Source organism: Cryptomeria japonica, chromosome 4, assembly GCF_030272615.1.
Source record: "Cryptomeria japonica chromosome 4, Sugi_1.0, whole genome shotgun sequence".
Classification (NCBI taxonomy): Eukaryota; Viridiplantae; Streptophyta; class Pinopsida; order Cupressales; family Cupressaceae; genus Cryptomeria; species Cryptomeria japonica.
The window spans coordinates 12,538,461-12,560,508 of NC_081408.1; positions in this window are offsets into that span (position 1 = coordinate 12,538,461).

Genomic DNA, 22,048 nt, shown 5'->3' on the forward strand with positions numbered 1-22,048 from the left:
AAATGAAAGGAAATTGGAATTTTAAAATTAGGGCCAAGGGAATACTACTTAATTTTAAAATCAGAATTTTTAAAATCAGGGCAGACTATAATTAACCTCTTAATTTAAAAAAAATTCTTGAAAGGTGCAATGTTGAATTTTGAAGGTATTTCCGATTCTAGAGGGATAAAAAATTGATAAAATCAGTCAATCTTCTGGATTTAGGCTATTAAATACAGTTATAATAGTCTCCGAAAATTTTGGGAAAAAATCAGAGGATTGTGGCGGGAATGCACATGGTCCGACCAACTTTTTTTCAAAATTTTCAGGGATGGATATTATGATGATTTTAAAGCTAACCCCAAAAAATTGGCGAATTTTACGATCTCTAGATGGGCGAAATGAAGACACAAATGTGAAAATAGGACCCTATGAGGGTTTTGAAGAAAAAGAGGAATTGAATTGCAATATTGAAAAGGGTAAAAATTAATTGATAGGGACACCTTGGAAAATGTTTAAAAAACTGAATGTAAATGAAATTGATTTGAAATTCACACAAAATCCAATTAATTTTTAAAATTAGGGTTTGATGATCTAACCACTTAATTTTGAAATTTGAATTTTGGGAAAAAAAGGGGAAAATTAAAAATTGGAAGTGTAGGATTGAAGACAAATATGAGAATAATCAGAAATCTGAAAATTAAATTGAAATCCAATTTTTGCACAAGTTCAAGATGATTTTTGAAAATTAGGTTTTAACAAGTAACCTCTTAATTTTGTAAATTTTAATTACAAATTGAGCAAGACAATGAGGAAATTGAATTTGACAAACAAAGTTTCAGATCTAAGATAACCACAAGCAATTTTACAAATCACAAGTTCAATTTCAATTTTAAAAACTAGGGTTTTTAATGATTTAACCACTAAGTTTGCATAAATTTGAAACTTGTAAATGAAAAATATGCAATTGTGTTCAAAGGAAAGCATCCAAGATGTTAGGTTCACCAAAATGTAATGGTGGGAAAATGATGAGTAATAGATCAAGAGGAAAACTAACCCTTTCCCTCAAAGAGAGATGAGAGTTTCACTATTGATTATCCTTCAAACACTTTTCACCATTACATTAGGAAGATAAGGGATAATTCAATAGATTCAATCTCCACACAAAGATGATAGATTGAATCATGAATGAATTAAGAATGTTAGGATGATCCCTTCTTCCTTAGTTTGATTTGGAAAAGAATTGATTAAATTATGTAGTGCAAAAGTGACAAAGAATCGATTATAACTTGAGATCGGAATATGGGATGAAGCTGTGCACCTAGATTTGGTTGTAAAATATCGAGACAACGTTGCCCTACAAATTTGATGAAAATTTGTCCAGACCATGGTGGGAATGTACACGGCCCTCCGAAAAATCCATGAAACTAAAAGGTTTTTTCTGCTTCCGCAAATGTAGCCTGAATCCGAAAGTACAACTACGCACCTGCAACCTACACATAGAAAAGAGAGGGAAATGTGTTGGGATTGGGGGTTTGCCTTTAGGTCAAACCCCAGGTTTGGAATTAATCAAGTAATGAAATAAAGTACTTGCAAGTAGATGTAAATGAAAGACTGAATTGTAAATCACCTCAAGGGAGGTTGTAGTAGCAATGTTGATAAAAATTATTGTGAGGAATTGTATGTTGAAATCAATCTCCTTTTCAATGGTTGAATCCTTGACTTGAATGCAATACCTAGCGTTGAATGGAGACTTGATAATTCTCAATGCTAGAAAAGAATGCTTGAATGCATGAATGCTCTTGAATGCTTGATCGCTTATGCAACATGACCTTATCAAAATTCCCCTTATGAAAATGAGAGGACAAATGCCCCTTAAATACATGTTGGTGGATTTGAATTTTGTCATTGGTCGCCATCAGGGAGGTTTCCTGCCCGAGGCACAGCCCACAAGATATGCTCTAGGAAGGGTCTTGCCCTAAAATAGGGCAGTGACACGGATGCCACACCCCTGTCCTAGGAGGACAAGGGTGCCACGCCCCTGTCCAGGGGGGATAGTGGCACCATGCCTATGTCCTACCCCTTTCTCTAGGGTAGAACGTAGTCGGGGTGATGCAGAGGCCAAGGAAGAAGCTATTTTCGCAAGCCAAGCACTCTCTAGTCTCTGATCAGGCTAGAGGATTCGAGTTCACATGCATGAGGACCCTAATGTTATCGTAAATTTATAGGGTCGCAATTTTATAACACTACACATGCTAGGATAATATATCATGCTAGGATAATCTGCTAATCTTTTATCATATCATCATCTTCATACTAGCTTAATCATCATAGTTCTAACATCATATATATCTTAAAATGCATTCATGCATATAAATCAAATATCACTCGTTCTTGGAGTTGTCATTCCTAAGTCATTTGCTCAATGATCTGAGAGCAAAAACATTGACTTTAGGGATCTTGTGAGATATAGAACAATGGGATACCCCTTGGGAAGTTGAACTAATTGATTCATTCACATATTTGCACCAAGAGTCTCATTGGTGTGTGGGTCTTTTGGATTCAGGTTGTTCATTTTCATCACCGCATTTTCCCGCATACATTTTTGGCACCCACCGTGGGGCTCTTCCCCATAAATAACATCATTTTTTGTGCAGGCTAAGGATTGCAAGCACACTGGAATACCCTTTTAGCGCATCTGGAGTATACTTTAGCACATTTGTGGCAAACAATAGCACATTCATCGCACTGTTTAGCTCATAGAACCCATATTATAGTGCTTTAGAACTTCTTTTTAGCGCATAACATTCTCTATTTCTTTCTTACACATAGAAGTATCAGCGTAGTGCATTAGGGAATCAGAGTAGTGCGTATGAGTCATCCTTTAGCACTTTTATACCATTTTGTAGCGCATCTGTGCTGAAGTTCAATGCATAACTCTAATAGATAAGAAGGATAGTTTGTATAAGAGTTAGAAAATTAGGCTTGTGTAAGCCCACCTAAGGTTTTAATTTATCACTAACTTCCTTTTATTGCAGGGTACTAATCGTTTCTTGCAGGTTGGAGTAGTTAGATTTAGGAAGTTGATTTCTTTCTATCCTTTTAAAGTGATTTAAAAATAACTCATTTCTCTTTGGTTAAAAGGAACCTCATTTTATCTTGGGCTTAAAACAAATCAAATTTACTTTTGGACTTAAAAGGAATCTCATTGCAAGTTTAAAAAGAACAACAAAATCAAACACATTTACTTTCTTGCAAGATTAGGGGAAAACACTTCATTTTGGGCTATAAAAAAAGAACAAATTTTCATTTTATTGCAAAGGTAAAAAACAATCAATCTTTCCTTTTATTTTGCAAAGCAATTTCCATTTTCAAATAAAACGTGTTTTATTTTTTGTGGACCAAGATTTCAACTTCCTAGTTAGACAATAAATTGCTTTGTGGGATAAAAAGAACACCATGCTTGTTGGAGCAACATCTCCAAATAGATCTTAGCTAATCATTGCCTTGAAAGTTAAAAAGAATATTGTTTGCCTTGACTCAAAAGTGGAAGGTATATGCTCTCCCCTTAATTGGGTGACCAAAAAGCCAAACCACTCTTTGTGCTTTCTTTTAATTTAAGAAATTAAATCCTTTAGAAGGCCTGCCCTCACGATTTGCCCTTAGGATGCCATTAATGATCGATGAGAGGGGAACGACCTAAGTGGGAAATGACTTTATCGCCAAGTGTTCCAACCCACTATTATCAAATGTGGAGGCTGACTAAAGTCCCCTTCAATGGTTTTGCTCAATGATTAGTCTTCCCTATTATCTTTAAGATATGTAAAGCCTTTGTTCTAAAGGTTGGGAAGCCTCCCAAGGGAGTTTATCACTTAAGACCGAACAAAAGGTTGATTACGAACCTTAGCATTAGAAACTTTGAACTGAGCTAGTCACCAAACATTGGCAATATCATAGTGCAAGGGTGAGGAAGAATCCGCCCCCAAGATCACTCACCATATATCTCCCAAGATAACTACCCAGCTGTGAAGCACTTTGGGTTAATTTCTAGCAAAAGGCAAAAAAATGGGCGCCTTTTAGGGGGTGACAAGGTCGTTTGAGCTGTGGAGTATCGAGACTAGTGGGCTATGATATTGTCAAAGACCCTTGAATAAAGAGTCTGCTTGATCTGTCTTTTTGTAAATCAAACCAGTGAAAACATCCTCAAAGAAACATACACTACTTGTTTAGCATAGATAAATTGTTATCTCTTCTATATGCTGTGTTTTCAAGTCATTTTCAGAAAATCATCCATCAAATCACAAGTGTCATTTTTTAATATCACAACAAAAGCATCAATCAGAGAAATCATGACAGTTAGTGCATAGGAGCAACATCCAAGTGTATCTCCAACATTCATAGCACATTCAAATCAAAACTTAGTGCTTTCATCACTCAACTTAGTACATGACCAGTATCATACTGGTAAAATTTCAGATAGCACTTGTCAGCATCATTGTAGCGCATACAAGCATCATCCTAGCACGTTCGAAGCATATTATAGTGCTTTAATACCAAACATTATTGCGTAAAAGGGACAAATTAGTGCATAACCTATCCAACAATTTTATTATCCAACGGTATACAATAGTGCATTAGAGAGGCAACATAGTGCATAGTGAATGTTCTGTAGTGCTTTGAAAACATCCTTTAGTGCATCAAGTCTTTGTCTTAGCACACGGCCAATTCTAGTAAAAAACAAAGAGCAAACCAATCACTTTGGAAAAAAATTATCAACAGTTTCAAATACCCTTTTTGGTCCTCTGCCAAATCCAGCAACAAAACTTCAAAAAAGGATCATAAGTGAGAAAATTTTGAATCCAACAAAAGCACTCTTGGAGAGAGGTATCTAATCATCAATTAGCTTGAGATCAGATTTCATCCAACAAAATTAAAGAGTATCAGAATAGTGATCAAAGTTCCACCATCCAACAAATCCTATCAAAACAATATCTAGTTAGGTCCTCAAGTTGTCAAAATAAGTTTCTACATCAAGAAACTTGACTCATATCATTTGACACACTTTTTATTGGAGGCAAATCAAACTAAACCTCTACTTTATAGGGTAAACTTGATTTTTCAAATGAAGTATCCATATTCAACATCAACATCAATATCAACCTTTGATCATTTATGTATGACCACTCCTCATATTTTGAGAAGAAGAAGTCTTCATCAAAAGACTACGTTGAAGAGGAGACAACCTAGTTCTAAGGCACTTATCAAAAGAAATAAATTTCTCTATATCAACCGTCAACTCTTTGCATCATATTGCACATTCTTGCATCATATGCGGTTGTATATCCAGGGAAAAACAAACAAATTTGACAAAGAGACTTTGAGAAGTAGGGCTTACATTCAGAAAGTGACATTCAACCAACACCTTAATCATGGAGGAAATATTAACCTCGCTTTGTTTCCAAAGTTCCTTATCACTTACAACAAAGCTCGACCTGAGCCACCAACTCTACCAAGAACCCCAATAGAAGAAGAAGAATTCATCACGGTAGAGATATATTAATGCCCATTGTCACTCGATCTCAGAGAAACTAGAAGAAGGAATCACAACCAGAATCAAGCATGGGTCGTAGACTATCCAATCCTTTTGATGAGTATGAAAATATGGGAGAAATAGAGATCACCGAAGAAACTTCTTCAAGAATGTCAAGAAAACCCAGCTTTCCAAAAACTCTTAGAAAGACTTATAGAAGCAGATAAAGAAAAATATCTACTCATGCTAACTAGCAAAGGAGTCAACATTCTTGAAGATTTCGACATAGAAACTTAAGGAATATAGATGAGATAATTTCAAGAGCAATATAAAGAAACTATGCCTATCAAGAACAATGAAGAGAAGAAGAGACACATGATCAAGAAAACATACACAACCAAGACCACGCCCATGAACAAGACAACACCCACAAACAAAACCATGCATGCCATCAGGACAATCTTAATGAATGAGGGGAAGCTCCCCATCGAAGGACAAATGCACCCATGGCTGCTCTTACACAACAACTCCAGACATTGGAAATAAAAATGCATGACATGCAACAAGGAACCACGGTACGATACTCCTTGGACGAAATATGTCCTTATCCTTTTGATAGGATATTGAACATGGTACCTTTTCCCCCGAATTCAGACATACCAAAGTATGACAAATACTATGGTAAGAGTGATCCCCATGATCACATTCAAGAATTTTGTACCATGGGCTTAGAGTTTTCTCACGATGACACATACTTAATGAGATTATTCCCAAGAAGTTCGAGAGGGAAAACAATGGAGTGGTTGTCTAAACTTACACCTCCCATCAGATCATTTGATGAGTTAGTAAAAAAATTCATAGCACAATACTCCTATAACATTCAAAATGCCATCACCATGCTAGATGTGTGTAATACAAAACAAAAGAGCAATGAAACATTCATAGTGTTTCTACAAAGGGTGGAGGCTCATGGTTTCAAGATATCCTCGAGATGTGCCCGAAAAGGAAAAGATAGAAATGTTCATCAACAATTTGAATAGTGAGATGAGTTATCAACTCAAACTCCAATGCATACCATCTTTTACAAAATTGATAGAAAATGGTATCCAATTAGAGGAAGCTTGCATCAAGAAGGGAACATTGAAGTTCTTTAAGGAATGTGTTAATTCATCAAACATTAACCCCTTTAACAATCAAAACAATAACAACACTTTAGACAAATCCAGATTTTGGACAAGAAATAAAAACATTGTTAATGATGAGGTTATTGATGCCAACAATGTGAAGCCTAAACAACCAATGTTGACTTTATCAGGCAACCCACCATCCAATAATGATAAAAAAAAAGTGCTAATCAAGGCACTAACACTTGTCAACGAAATACCAACCAAGGAGCTTCAACGTCAAACACCAAAAAAAATCATCAAGGCAACAACAACACCAACCAAGGAAACAACACAAACCAGGGAGGCAATACCAATGCTTTCCCATATCGACACATATACACGCCATTAGGATAAATCAGCGTTTCGGGAACTATTGGCAAATAAGATCATCACATTGCTAGCCACAAGCAACTTTGAACTTCAAGTCAAACCACCTTGGTGGAATGACTCACATTATTGTGATTTTAGTTGAAACAAAGGGCATAACACAAATGATTGCATGAGGCTGAAGAACATAGTTTAGGACATGATAGACAAGGGCAACTTAACAATTGATGGTCATAAAACAAATGGTGACCATGAAGCCTTCAAAAATCCTCTTCCAACTTATGACAAAGAAGGAGCATCAACATCAAACAATACCAAAGGTGATCGTATTAATCACATATATGAAAACACTATCAATCACATATCAGCGTATGACAATAAAGTAAATAGATATCATAAAAATTAAAGACAAGCAAGAACATACGTCGATAAACGTGACAACTAGAGCACAAAAATATGTCTTGAAAGGGAAAACATTAACATCGACAAGTCTCCCCAAGACTAAATATAACCTATTCGATCAAGTACGGAGCACTCCCGCTCAGATATCTATACTTGAGTTACTCAAACTTTCGCCAAAACACAAGGATATCTTGGAGCAATCTCTTATCAAAACAATCATTCCAAATAATTTGTATATTGACTGATTCCAAGCCATGGTAGCCCATATGATGGTAACACACAACATATCTTTTTCTTAACATGATGATGTCTCCTTGAATCATCCGCATAACACCCCACTACATATCGAGGTCTTAGTCTATAAACATCAATTAAAAAGAGTATTAATAGATGGAGGAGATGGTCTCAATATCTGTACTCTAAAGCTTATCCGTGCATTGGAATTCTCTGAGCAGTCTATTGATCCCAAGAAGAAAATCACCATAAAAGCCTATGATTATGAAGAGAGATCATCTGAAGGAATCGTAATACTAACCATTCAGGTAGGTCCTGTACAAAGAGACACCATGTGCCAAGTCTTGGACATAGACTTGACATATAATATACTATTGGGTCGTCCATAGATCCATGAAATGCAAGCAGTATCTTCCAAATACCATCAATGTATCAAGTTCCCCTACAACGAACAAGAAATTTCAATATATGCAAATGATAACCCTTTTCAGTATTGCAATGCTATGGGGGCAGTTCAAGATAGCCTGGTTCCACATAACAAGGAGGCCCAAGCTTCCTAATCATCCAATCATCAAGTAGACCTCAAGTCTCTATCCATAGACTTCAATCAAAAGATGAAAATCAAGGACCAAGGCATGTGGGAGTATTCTTTTGAACCCTTATATCTATCTAAATTGCCAACATCACCAAAATCTTATGGAAAAACTTCCACATCAAGACATTAGGCAACACAACCCATCACCAAGTTTGATGGTAAATTTATCCAACTAGGCACACTGACTAATGAATCAAAAGAGAAAGATATCCTTAGTTGGCTATATATGGATGAAGAAGAAATTGGAGTTGCTACCATAGAAGTGGCCATACCTATACAACAATATGGAAATGGGTTCTGGATCATGCAACAAATGGGATACAAAGGAAAAGGACCTATTGGCAAGTGCCAAGAAGGCATTATAGAACCCCTGCAACTTCCTTCACAATTTGTAAGAGACAAAACAAGACTTGGGTATGAACAACATGTTTCGCTTAGGCAGAAACAAAATCACCAACAAAAACCTTAGTGGAGAGCAAAGAAAAAATATAATGAAGACTCATGGCAAGAAGCAATACACCAAGCAACAGAAATGACAAAGAAGGAGAAAAAGCATCAAGAAAATGAAAAATTCCAAGAAGAACTCGTCATTCAAAGGGGAGAAGCTTTTTATAAAGTGCATCATGTGTAGGAACCTGATCTAACCAAGGTAGAGATGCCACCTAAATAAATTGTTACTCACAAAAGGGAAACAATGTATAAACAAATGCAAAGAGCACATGCAAGCAGGGATCCCGAATTAAAAAAAACTACAAAATTGGTGTCAATCATCAATGATATTTTCTCACCATACAACGTACCTATCAGATATAGTGAGGTAACCTGGGATAGTGATTCTAAAATTGATTCCAATGAATATGAGTGGGGTAGTTGTTCTGATGTTACTAAAGACTTTGAGGTGGATACCATCCACGCATACACACCCATTTCTCAGGAGGGAAGAAGCTTAGAACCTCGACCGCTTGAATTCGGACCATGACATATCTACGAGGCTAGTGAGAATGAGCAGCGACAATATGAAAAAGGAAATATCAAAGATAATACCATCGAAGACCTCAAAAATATCATAGACCTCACCAATAGCCCAAACAACTATAACAACGACTCTATCAAAGCACTTACAACAACTGATCTTAACCCACCAAATGACTCCTTACCACTCATATATCCTGATCTAATAGACTGGGAAGAACCTGGACATCATGACATACCAATATTCCCAAATGATGAATCCATTATCCAATACCTATGCTCAGTCAACCTAGAAGCATGCTCCACCAGTGGAAAATATAACAATATCTGCAATCAGGGGGGTGCCAAGTCTCTCAGTCGCAAAAATAAAATAAACAAAGGATCTAATGGTGAAAACTAGTCAATGGCAGTATTAGATCATAAAAAAATCAAAATAAAGGATGCATTTGAAGGTGAAAACCTTTTTAAGGCACCTAAAGATGGGAGGCTTGACACTCTTCCTGAACATTACCAGGAAAGGTCACCAATATTGATTGAGCCAACTCACTCAATAAACATCGGTACTAAAGCAACAGTTAAAATCACTCACAGAAGAAGAACAACTAGATTTTATCAAATTATTCAAAGAAAAGCAAATCAATTTTGCTTGGTCTTAAGCTGACATACCAGGGATAGATCCGAATCTAATCATGAATCACCTATCCATCACTCCTAGAGCTAAACCAGTCAAGCAAAAATTAAGAAAGATGAATCCGCATGTGGCATTATTGATCAAAGATGAACTAAAGAAGTTATTAGATGTTGGATTCATCTTACCTATATACTATGCTAAATGGATCTCAAACATTGTACTAGTTTCAAAACCTGACAAAAGCATTAGAATATGCACAGACTTTAGGGATGTCAACAAAGCATGTCCGAAGGATGACTTTCCTTTACCAAGCATTGGCATTATTATGGATCTAACAACATGCCACACAATGTTATCATTAATGGATGACTTCTCTAGCTATAATCAAATCAAGATAGCCCCAGAGGATCAAGATAAAACTGCATTCACCTGTCCATGGGGAACGTATTGTTGGAACGTCATGCCTTTAGGCTTGAAAAATGCTGGTGCAACTTATTAAAGAGCCATGACAACAATCTTCCATGACATGATGCATACTTTCATGAAAGATTATGTGGATGATTTACTAGCTAAATCATTCACTCGAGCAAAACACCTAGGCATACTAGATAAAATCTTCCAACAATTGGAGCAATTTAAGGTTAGACTAAACCCTAAGAAGTGTGTCTTTGGGGTCACATCTGGCAAATTGTTAGGCTACATTGTATCAAAAAAGGGCATCGAAGTAGATCCAACAAAGGTATAGGCTATCATGGAGATGCCACCTCCTAAAAACATTAGCCAACTCAGATCTCTGTAGGGACGACTAAAATCCATCAGCGATTCATCATTCAGTTAGCAGATAAATGTCTTCCTTTCAATCATCTGCTTCATAAAACTATACCTTTCAGATGGGAAGACAAGTGTGCAGAATCATTTCACCAACTCAAACAATATCTAATGAATCTGCCAGTTTTGGTACCTCCGATAGCAGGCAAGCTGCTCATTCTCTATAAATGAACAACAAAAGTATCATTGGCGGCACTGCTAGCACAAGAAGATCCAACAGGCAAAGAAAGGGCTATCTATTAAATCAATAGGACTTTGAATGGATATGAACTCAATTATACATTCATTGAGAAGGCTTGCTTGGGAGTGGTATTTTATTCTGAAAAGTTCCACCACTATATGTTAGCCCACACAATCAAAATGGTAGAAAAAATTGATCCTCTCAAGTATCTACTCAGCAAGGAAGCTCTCACATGACGATTAGCTAAATGGGTCATGATTTTAAGTGAGTTTGATATCCAATACACAGAACATCGGGCTATCAAAGGATAGGTAATTGCAGATCAATTGGTAGAAGCACCATTACCAGGCCACCAACCACTGCAGGTGGAATTTCCAGACATGGATGTGCTCACTATCACCCCCAAGCAATGGACCCTATACTTTGATGGATCCTATACACAACATGGATCAGGTGCCGACATTTTGCTCATCACTCTGGAGGGGCACACAATTCCTAGATCTTATAGACTAATGTTTCCATGCACCAACAACATTGCTAAATATGAAGACCTGGTAACATGAATCAAGGTGGTTTTAGAATGGAAAATCATAGAATTGAGAGTCTATGGGGACTCTCAATTAGTTATCAACCAGATTAACGATGACTATCAGATGAAAGATGATAAGCTAATGCCTTACAAGAGACTGGTAGATGCTTTCAAAAACTACTTTGTGTACATCACCTTTGAGAAAATCCCAAGATTAGATAATAGAGTTGCTGATGCAATGGCCACTATCGCTTCACTTGTACAAATTCCAGAAAAATAGAATCATTACGAATTCCTGGTGGAGGTATTGTTTTCCCTAGCCTATGACAATTCTACATCCCAAGTCATCTATACCCTAACCGAATCTGATTCCCCTATATATGGGAAGATCTATAATTATCTCAAAAACAATACTCTCTCGCTCAACCTATCTCACAACCAAAAATGCAGCTTCATCTGACAAGTTGCTCGCTATACCTTAACCGCTGACACTCTTTACCGCCAAGGTCTAGATGGTACTCTTCTTCAATGCCTTGATCATAACTAATCTGACTCTTCCTTACATGATCTTCACGAAGGTATTTGTGGTACTCATTCAAGTGGTCCTACTCTCGCCAAGAAACTTCTGCGAATGGGATATTATTGGCCGACAATGGAAAGAGAGTCCTATCAATTTGCTAGGAAATGTCCTAAATGTCAAATTCATGGCAACCTTATACATGCACCAACACATGAGCTGCAACCATTCACCACATCTTGGCCTTTCTATCAATGGGACTTGATCGGGTAGGGAAAATTCATTCTTCCTCTTCAAATGGGCATAAGTTCATTATCACCACCACAAAGTACTTCACCAAGTGGATCAAAGCATTCCCAATGACCACCGCAACTAGAAAATAGATCTCATCATTCATCCTCAACTATCTCATTTATAGATATGGCATTCCCAGTTCCATCATCATAGATAACAGATGTCCTTTCAAGAATCAAGATGTGCAAGAGCTATGCGAGCAGTTCAAAATACAACATTTCTTCTCCATACCATACTACCCACAGGGGAATGGTCAAGCAAAAGCATCAAACAAAATAATCTTGAAAATCCTCAAGAAAACAATAAATGATGCTGGCAAGGATTGGCATGTACAACTTAATCCAACACTTTGGGCCTATAGAACAAGCATCCAGACACCTACATGGGTTACACCATATTCATTGGTGTATGGTTTAGAGGAAATTCTACCTCTTGAGGTAGAAATCCCATCTCTCCGAGTATCTTTGAAGGGCCTCATTTCAGATGAGAAATATCGAGTGAACAAGTTGCAGGAACTAGAACTTCTTGATGAAAAATGACAACGTGGCTATAACCATCTCAAGACATATCAACAACAAATGTGCAAAAAATTATAATCACAAAGTCATCCCAAGGGCTTTCAAAGTCAGTGATCTCGTACTAAAAGAAAATCCCAGAAATTAGCAAGATCAAGAAAAGAAGGGGAAGTTTGAACCTAACTAGTTGGGACCCTTTGTCATCATATCATCCTACGGATCAAGAGCATATCAGTTGTCAACTTCAGAAGGAGACGTGCTCGATGAAACAACCAACAACATCCATCTAAAGAAGTTCTACACTTGAGTTGTCCAATGCATGAAAAAATCAATAAAATTAAATAAAAATCAGAAAAATACAAAAAAAAGAAATAAAAGAAATAAAAAATTGCTATAAAAACAAGTAGTGAAAACTTGGCAACAGGCGCTATTTGTGAGAGAATGATTCCTCTATCTACCAGTACTCATATCTTTGATCCATGTAGTCTCAGCTAATAGCCATCACCATACATTTATACACACAACAGTATCCCGACATACTTAGCGTAGTCACTGTCCTTGAATATCTAAACAACTATCCACATCATATACCACCATGTCTTGGTGATCAACATATATATCCACATCAATGAATATCCATAACCAGGGGTAACATTCCTCTCACTTTATATTTTGGACAACAAATAAGGATCACAACATATTGGGGAACCATTGTCAAAATTGCTCATCGGGCTAGAAAATAGGATCATTATCCAACTACAACTTCCAACACACACGATGTATGATTTTTCTGAATTATGATTTGTTTACATTTAGCATGAAGTTTTGACTATTTGTATCTTGATTTCTGAATCATTAGATCTTTTGAGCTACTCAAGGATGCTCTGCGCTAGAGAAGCAACAAAAGGAATTTGATATTTTCTTTGGTTTTTTGTCTGTGAGGCGATCATTCGTATGGTGCAAATTTGTCTTCAGACATGATTAGAAGCATATCATTGAAGATATTTTACACTTTCCACATACAAATGGTTCAACTCTTATTGATTTTACGCAAGCAATGCTTAGGTCATCTTGGTTTGATTATACCTCGACGCTTGTGTTGTCTTGCAATATAAAAAATCCATCTAAGTTTTACTCAGGTCATTATGGTTCAATTATACCATGATGCTTGTATTAAACTTTCAACATATCAAAAGCTCAATGATGACAAAAAGAGCACAAACAAGTGACTAAACGGGAAGGACAACAACATAATTAAGGTGATCATTTAGTTGCATATTATCTTAATCTTGCATTTAGTTGCATATCATCTTAAATCTTGCATTTAGTTGCATTATCATTTTAAGCTTGCATTTAGTTGCCTATCATCTCAGTCTTTCATTAGGTTGCACATCATTTTAAATCTTGCATACATCATTATCATTATCATACATCTCATTTTCAAAATAGATCTCACATCATTATCATTATCATACATCTCATTTTCAAGATACATCTCACATCCTTATCATTATGATACATCTCATTTTCAAGATACATCTCACAAATCATAACATTAAGATAACATTACATCTCATATCAAAGTAATCACAACAATACATCATCACATTATCACTCATTCTATCATGAATCATCCATTCACATCATTATTATCTAATCATATAATCATCCTCATAGTATCATCATATCAAAACATAATGCACATCATAAATCAATCATCATCAATAAGCACATCACATGTGGATTAGAGATATCATGTCTATCATTATTATCTAATCATATAATCATCCTCATGTGGTCGAAATATACAAGGGATATCATGTCTATCAAAATACAACAAAAGTTATCAAGAATAACAGAGATAGGTGTCTCAGGTATGACTATCTCCTGAGGCAGACGATTTGACAACAGTTTTCCTAGCTCCTGGATCTCCACCAGGTGGATCACCTCAGACAAGCCCCGTAACACCTTTTCTCTCTATCCTTGTATGATTATGGCCAGATCGAGTGGACGCTACCGCAACCTATCTAGGAGTTTTGTGATCTTGAGGGACCACCTCCTCATAGAAACGCCTATAATACTCAACCTCCTTGGCCGAGTACTGTATCTCTCTTAGTGTGTCCTGAACTGGGGCACCAATCGTGGCTCTCTCTAACCTATCAATAAGGGCCTCTGCCCGAACCTGACACTCTATCTCTGTATCCCACTCTGCGATAACCTGCATAATCTATCACTGCTCCGCTAACACCTGTGCCTATAGCTGTTGCATCGAGACTTGTAGCGCTCTAATCTTAGAATCCTATCGATGGGTGGGCACCCTAATCTGAATGGGTACCTGTGTCATGGTCCCTCCCACACCTGTCCCTTTCTGAGACACTGATGGAGGTAGAACATCAGATCTCCTCCTCTGGGTAGGTCACCTATCATCCTCTATCCCTCCCACAATAGCTAGCACTGTACCTACCCTACCACCCCTATCAACACCAAGAATGAGACCTCCTCCTCTATCTCCACCCCCTCTCCCTTTATCTCCACCCCCTCTCCCTCTATCTCCTCCTCTATCTCCACCTCCTCACCCTCTATCTCCTCCTCTATCTCCTCCTCCATCACCTCCACCTCTACCTCCTCCTCCACCTCCATCACCACCACCACCACCTCCACCTCCCTCTCCTACCTCATCTCCCTCATCCAAATCTCTCCATCTAGCTGCCCCCTGCCTTTGTGGCTCCTCCTCATCATTGTCAAAGGCTGGAAAAATCTATGCTATATCAGATATGCATGCCCCTACATGTGCCACGAAGTAGGTGGAGAACTCCTTTGTCGACCTAGCATCCATAGCCCTGACCCCATAATCCTAGATCTGTCCTACTAGTGACATGTACTCCTCAACAACTGCTTCATTATCTAGGGTAGGTCTCCACTCCAACACATCTTGTCACTGATGAGAATATAAATAGGCTCCCTATGGCATCCCCTGCTATCTACCATATTGTCGTTGAATACGGCTATGCAAGAATCATTCAATAATAAAGGGCGTCCACCCAATCAGGTACCTCGACATATATACATAGGGCATCTCAACCCTATCCTCTTCCCACACCTCACAATCCATATATGGTCTCTAGATGACCATATTGATAGTTTTCCCAGCTTACGCTGGACAACTACACCTATATACCTATAAACATAAGCCTGACCAACTGGCCTATCCCTGTCTACAAGCGGTCTCGACACTGGTATATGCTCCCAAGCCCACACCTGTAACAATGTCACCCTAGCTGATAAACTAGTATATCCAAAATATACTACCTGGTGAAGCTCTCTGTATAGATGGGCCAACATATAGGACCCCCATGCAAACCTGCCTCCCTGTGTCACCATGTCCTTTGGCACCAATCCCCATCCAATGACTAGTCCCTTCGACCTACGGCCGGGACACAAAAACACACCAATAAAACCTGCTAATACTCATGGCAGCAGAGCGTAACCTAAATCCAAAAACTCTTGTCATGGGATCTCATAGCCATTAATCTCATCATCCTGAAAGATACGGCGTAGAGCCTCTATGCCACCCTCCTCGGTTTGCTCGTAAGGTAATAGAGCCCCAACCATAGGAATTCGTAGAATCTGATAATAGTCCTCTAGTGTGACTGTCATCTCGCCAATCGCCAAGTGAAAGGTGTTCGTATCATCATGCCACCTCTCTTCCAAAGCTGTCAATAAACCCCGATTAATGATATACCAAGGCATGTCTAATAAAGATGACAACCCACATCTCTCAATAACATCTTTGTCAGCCTGTGATAAACGTGGGATAAGTGTTCATGGCCTCAGAAATCTCTCTTGAGACTGGAGCATGCCAATCTCTTCCTGCAAATCAATAAGTATCCATCATCAGTTCTCAATTCTATATAATCTATCAGCAATCAAAGCAAATCAACCTAGACAACCTACCCTACGTGCTAAACTGGCAAAATCTGACCTAAAATTTGAAAAATGTGACCAAAATAAATAAAATTAATAAAAAACGAAGATGGATTTCGGTCACTTACTGGTGGGCCATAGGCGGCAAGTCTTTGGTGTCGCATGGGGCGGTCAAATCGATGCAAGGAGTAGGGAATCAACATCGTCGTCAGAGCTCCAAATGTCACAATCACAAAGAGACAAGTGTGCAAATGATTTTTCAAAGTTACTTTTTACCTTTTAATAGGGTAAAATAAAAAAAAGGTAATAAGTGGGGCATGTCTTTTACTCCCACTTTTTTATTTTTAACCTTATCAACATCACTTTGTCGGGAGATGATTCAATAATGTGCATACAATGCAGTCAATATTCTCATATTGCAATTAATTCAAAAATTCTCATCAACTAGCCAACTTTTCACTAAATGCTTGATTCATCTCCCAAAGGGGCATCATCAATATCGTTCATCAAATCTACATCTAGAGCATCATATCGATATTTCGACACACAACACCGTATCGATCAAACTTTGACAACATATCCGGAAAAATTTCTTTGAATCAACATGTGCACACACATCACTTCAAAGAGGGGCAAAATGTAGACGTATAAATATGACGTACACATATTTATTTTAACCCAATTCCTCATATTAATTAAATTCTATTTAATTAATTTCTTCACATTCATCTATTTGATTAAATGAATTACTCAATTTATTTAATTAAATTCAACTAAACCTTGTCTGGAATTAAATTTCTTCACATTCATCTATTTGATTAAATGGATTACTCAATTTATTTAATTAAATTCACCTAAACCTTTTCTGGCCTTTAATTAAATAAATCACTTGATTTAATTAATTCCCCTTTCTCCCCTTTTAATTAAATTTACATTTAATTAAATTAATGCTTGCAAATAAATAAATCTAATTTATTTATGAAAATCCTCCCACTTGTATTTATGCAAGTTGCACCTATTTTCGTTGAAATAAAGTAATTTTATTTTAATTAAAATCCTTTTCCCTCCACTTGCATTTTCCTACATCTCCCACTTGCCTCCTAAACCCCTTCTAGATTCTTCTAATCACTTCCAATTTAGCCTAATTCATCTCCTAATTATTGTCACATTCCTAAGCAAAGAGAAGTCACTTCTCAAAGCCTCCAAAGTCTTCAATAACCATTAAAGGCTTTGTGTCTTCAAATGGTTAACCTCTAAAAGTCTTCCAAACCATTAAAGGCTCTTACATAACCATTTATGGTTAACTCATCTTTGATCTCTAGTTAGAGACTTTCTCTCTAACTTAACCCTCATATAACCCAAGGGTCTCATCAAGGATTCATGGCTTTAACCTTGGTTATCCTATTAACCCTTGCACAAGAGTTTACCCCTTGGGTAAAAGCTTTATCCATTGGATAACCCTAACCTAACCTTAACCCTCACCTCCTAGGGTAACCTTCATGTCTTCTCAGACATTTAATGCTTCTTGCATCTCCTTTCAAGCAACCTCTTGTTGACAATTGTCACCATTTCATTGGTGAGAATTGTAAATGTGGATTTATTAACTTTCATCCTAGACCTTGTCAAGATTATTCAATCTTAACCATTAATTGCCTTATTTTCCCTACAAATAGAGTTCTCATTCTTCAATTTTCATAGATCCAAGTCTTTATGCATATACATTATAGTCTAATTAACTAAGCATTTTAGCCTCTCTTTGATAAATCATCATAATAGCATTTAGAAGCATATTTTCATATCCTAAAATATATCATGCTAGGATAATATATGATGCTAGGATAATTTTCTAATCTTTTATCATATCATCATCTTCATACTAGCTTAATCATCATAGTTCTAACATCATATATCTTAGAATCCATTCATGCATATAAAACAAATATCACTTGTTCTTGGAGTTGTAATTCCTAAGTCATTTGCTCAATGATCTGAGAGCAAAAACATTGACTTTAGGGATCCTGTGAGATAGAGAACAATGAAACACCCCTTGGGAAGTTGAAGTAATTGATTTGTTCACATACTTTCACAAAGAGTCTCATTGGTGTGTGGGTCTTTTAGATTCGAGTTTCTCATTTTCGTCACCGCATTTTCCTGCATACACCTACCACTTTTGAGACACAGAGTACACGCTTTCTTTTTATCCCATATTGCAGTTGTTTTCTAAAAGCTATCGAAAAGACACGTGGTTCTTTTTATCCTAATAGAGCAATGTGTAAAGATAGCCACAATTTTGAAAAAGAGATCCTGGTCAACCAAAGTATATTCGTCAAATGAATACCAACGGTTTTGCAATCTTGAAATCTTAATGAAGTGAAGGTTCTTTTTAAACTCCCAAATGAAAAATGAGGTTCTTTCTAATGAGAAATGAGAGTGACAGTATTAGGTTTTGAATATTTGAAGACTTTGTATGATGAAGACCCAGATTTTGCAGAACCTTGGAAAGCATGTAGAGAGTCGGTTATGGTTGATAGGAGAAAATGGTTGGATTATTTCATTCAAGATGGGACGCTATTCAAGGGAGTTCAATTGTGCATACCTAAGAGTTCCATGAGAGAGAACCTAATAAAAGATAAACATAGTGGAGGTTTAGCTGGACATTTTGGCATTGACAAAACAATTGAATTGGTGAGTGAGTAGTACTTTTGGCCCCAAATTCATAAGGATGTTAAGAGATATGTGCAGAGTTGTAGAGTTTGTGAAGTTGCAAAAGGTAGTAGTCAGAATGTGGGATTGTATAAACCTTTGACAGTACCAGTAAGACCTTGGGAGGATATAAGCATGGATTTTGTACTTGGATTGCCTAAGACACTGAGAGGGAATGATTCTATATTTGTGGTAGTGGATAGATTTTCAAAGATGGCTTATTTCATACCTTGTAAAAAGACATCAGATGCATTGCATGTAGAAGACCTATTTTTCAAGGAAGTGGCGAGATTGCATGGATTACCTAACAGCATAGTTTCAGATAGAGACACTAAGTTTGTTGGCTATTTTTGGAGAACACTTTGGAAGAAGATGAAGACAGATTTGAAGTTCAGTTCTACTTTTCATCCACATATTGATGGTTAGACAAAAGTTGTTAACCAGAGTTTGGGAAACTTGTTGAGATGTTTAGTGTGAGATAAAACCAAAAGTTGGGATTTGATCCTTGCACAACCAGAGTTTTCCTACAACAATTCAATGAATAGAAGTACTGGAAAAACACCTTTTGAGATTTTTACTGGAGTGCATCCTAGAGGAATAGCAAAATTGAGAGACATTAGTAGTGAAGACCAGAAGAGCTCAGAAGCAAAATATTTTGCAGATCACATGGCAACATTGCATATTCAGGCTAAATGACATTTGGAAGATATGAACAATAAATATATAGAGAGGACAAATGAGAGGAGAAGACATAAGGAATTTGAAGTTGGCGATGAAGTGATGGTATATTTGAGAAAAGAGAGATTCTCGGTTGGAACTTATAATAAGTTGCAGATGAATAAGTTTGGACCCTGTAAGATTTTGAGAAAGTTCAGTTCTGGAAATGGATATGAAGTGGAGCTACCAGATGGTCTAAGTATTTTACCTATATTCAACATTGTAGATCTTCATGAGTACCATGAACTAGAATTCAATGAGGATAGTGTTGCAGACCTTGAGAAACAATTGCCCTGGAAGGAACCAGATCATATTGAAGAGATTTTGGACAGTAGGATTGGGCGTAGTACCCGAAACAATCAATACAAAGAATATCTTGTGAAGTGGAAGAGCCGACCAGTTGAAGATTCATCTTGGATTTCTCAGGAAGAGGTAGACCACCTTGGTTTCCCTCTGACCCCAGCAAAGTGAGAGGCTCACTTTTTCAATAACCTCAAATTTCTGATGCAGGAGCATCACCAGTTCACAACAATCTTGCATCAACCAAAAACATTTTCCTTTCTGTTTTGTTTGCAGTTTCAATTTTCTTTTTGTGTGTCCCGGTTTTGGCTCATCAGATACCGTGGAGTTGGATTCTAATTGAAGATTTGATCATCTTTCTTTCTTTCAAATTGCATCTCATTTGGATCACTTTCCAGAAAGATCGCTATTGGTTGTCCCTGACAGTTTCTTGTTACCGGTTGCCTGATACCTATTTTGGTGGTCTATCAAAATCCATTCCAAAGCTTGTAGAGTCTTGAGCGTTGATCTTGATGTTTCTTAGCATGTGGATGACCTTCTACATTTTATCCTTTGGATTTTCCAGAGGAATCTCTTGGCGGAGGCCAAACTTGTTCATTTTGCATGTTAGGTCTTGTTCTTCAGGTTTCAATCTCTTTTGGGTCAAATGGATCCTTTGGATCAATATATATATATATATATATATATATATATATATATATATCTATCTATATATATATATATATTTAATCATGCTTTAGAATGTAATCAATTAGAATATCAGATATATAGACTGTGCTTAGAAAATATATCTTTCGATTGAAGGTCCTGGTTGTGACCTACTCTACCAGGCCTGTGTGTCAGTATGTTGTAACCCGGTTGTTACCGGTTGGATGTAATCAATTATCATGCAATAAAACTATATGTTCTGCATTGCCTCCATCATATCTTTGTGTTTCCGTTGTGTTTACTCTTGTTGACCAGTCCAAACTGATCTTCTTGAGGTCCCTCCTCACCGGTGACTGCTTCAATTTCCTAGTTCAGGAGTACAAACTTTTGGAGGCCATAACTTAAGAACCGTGTGTCCTATTGACGAATTGTTTGAAGCGACGAAAAGCTCATGAAGTGCTCTATTGCCTAATAGACTGCTACACCATTTACACCCAATTTTAAGGGTGTTTTGAGGCCTCTAAATTCCTCAAAATCAAATTTAAACCTTTCATTGGACCCCTCCAAAATGGAAAATTTAATATCTTCAAAACTAGTTGCGATCTTGCGACATAACTTTACCATAATGCTTATCTAGCCAACCAGAAGCTTCGACGATAATTTTGCATCATTTCATCCTTAAATGAAAACTTACTATAAATAGTAATATCATGTAAATGCAAGGTTGAGACACCAGTTTCCCAACAAATCTCCCACTTGTGGAACACCTTGCAAGAGCAAAGGGAGTATCAACACAATGAATCAATTTCTAGGGGCCATGAGGCCCATAGACTTTGAGCACTATCTGAACTTCTCTATGTTGACAACCTTAATTAAAGAATCTGCAAAATTCATCAAAGTTTCTACCTTAACCAGCTTCACCCTGCCATCTTCGACCATATCTTTGATAAAATGATACTGAACATCAATGTGCTTGGTCCGGGCATGAAATGTCAGGTTCTTAGTGAGGCGGATCGCACTCTGACTGTCACAATAAACTGTCACGACTCTTTGTTT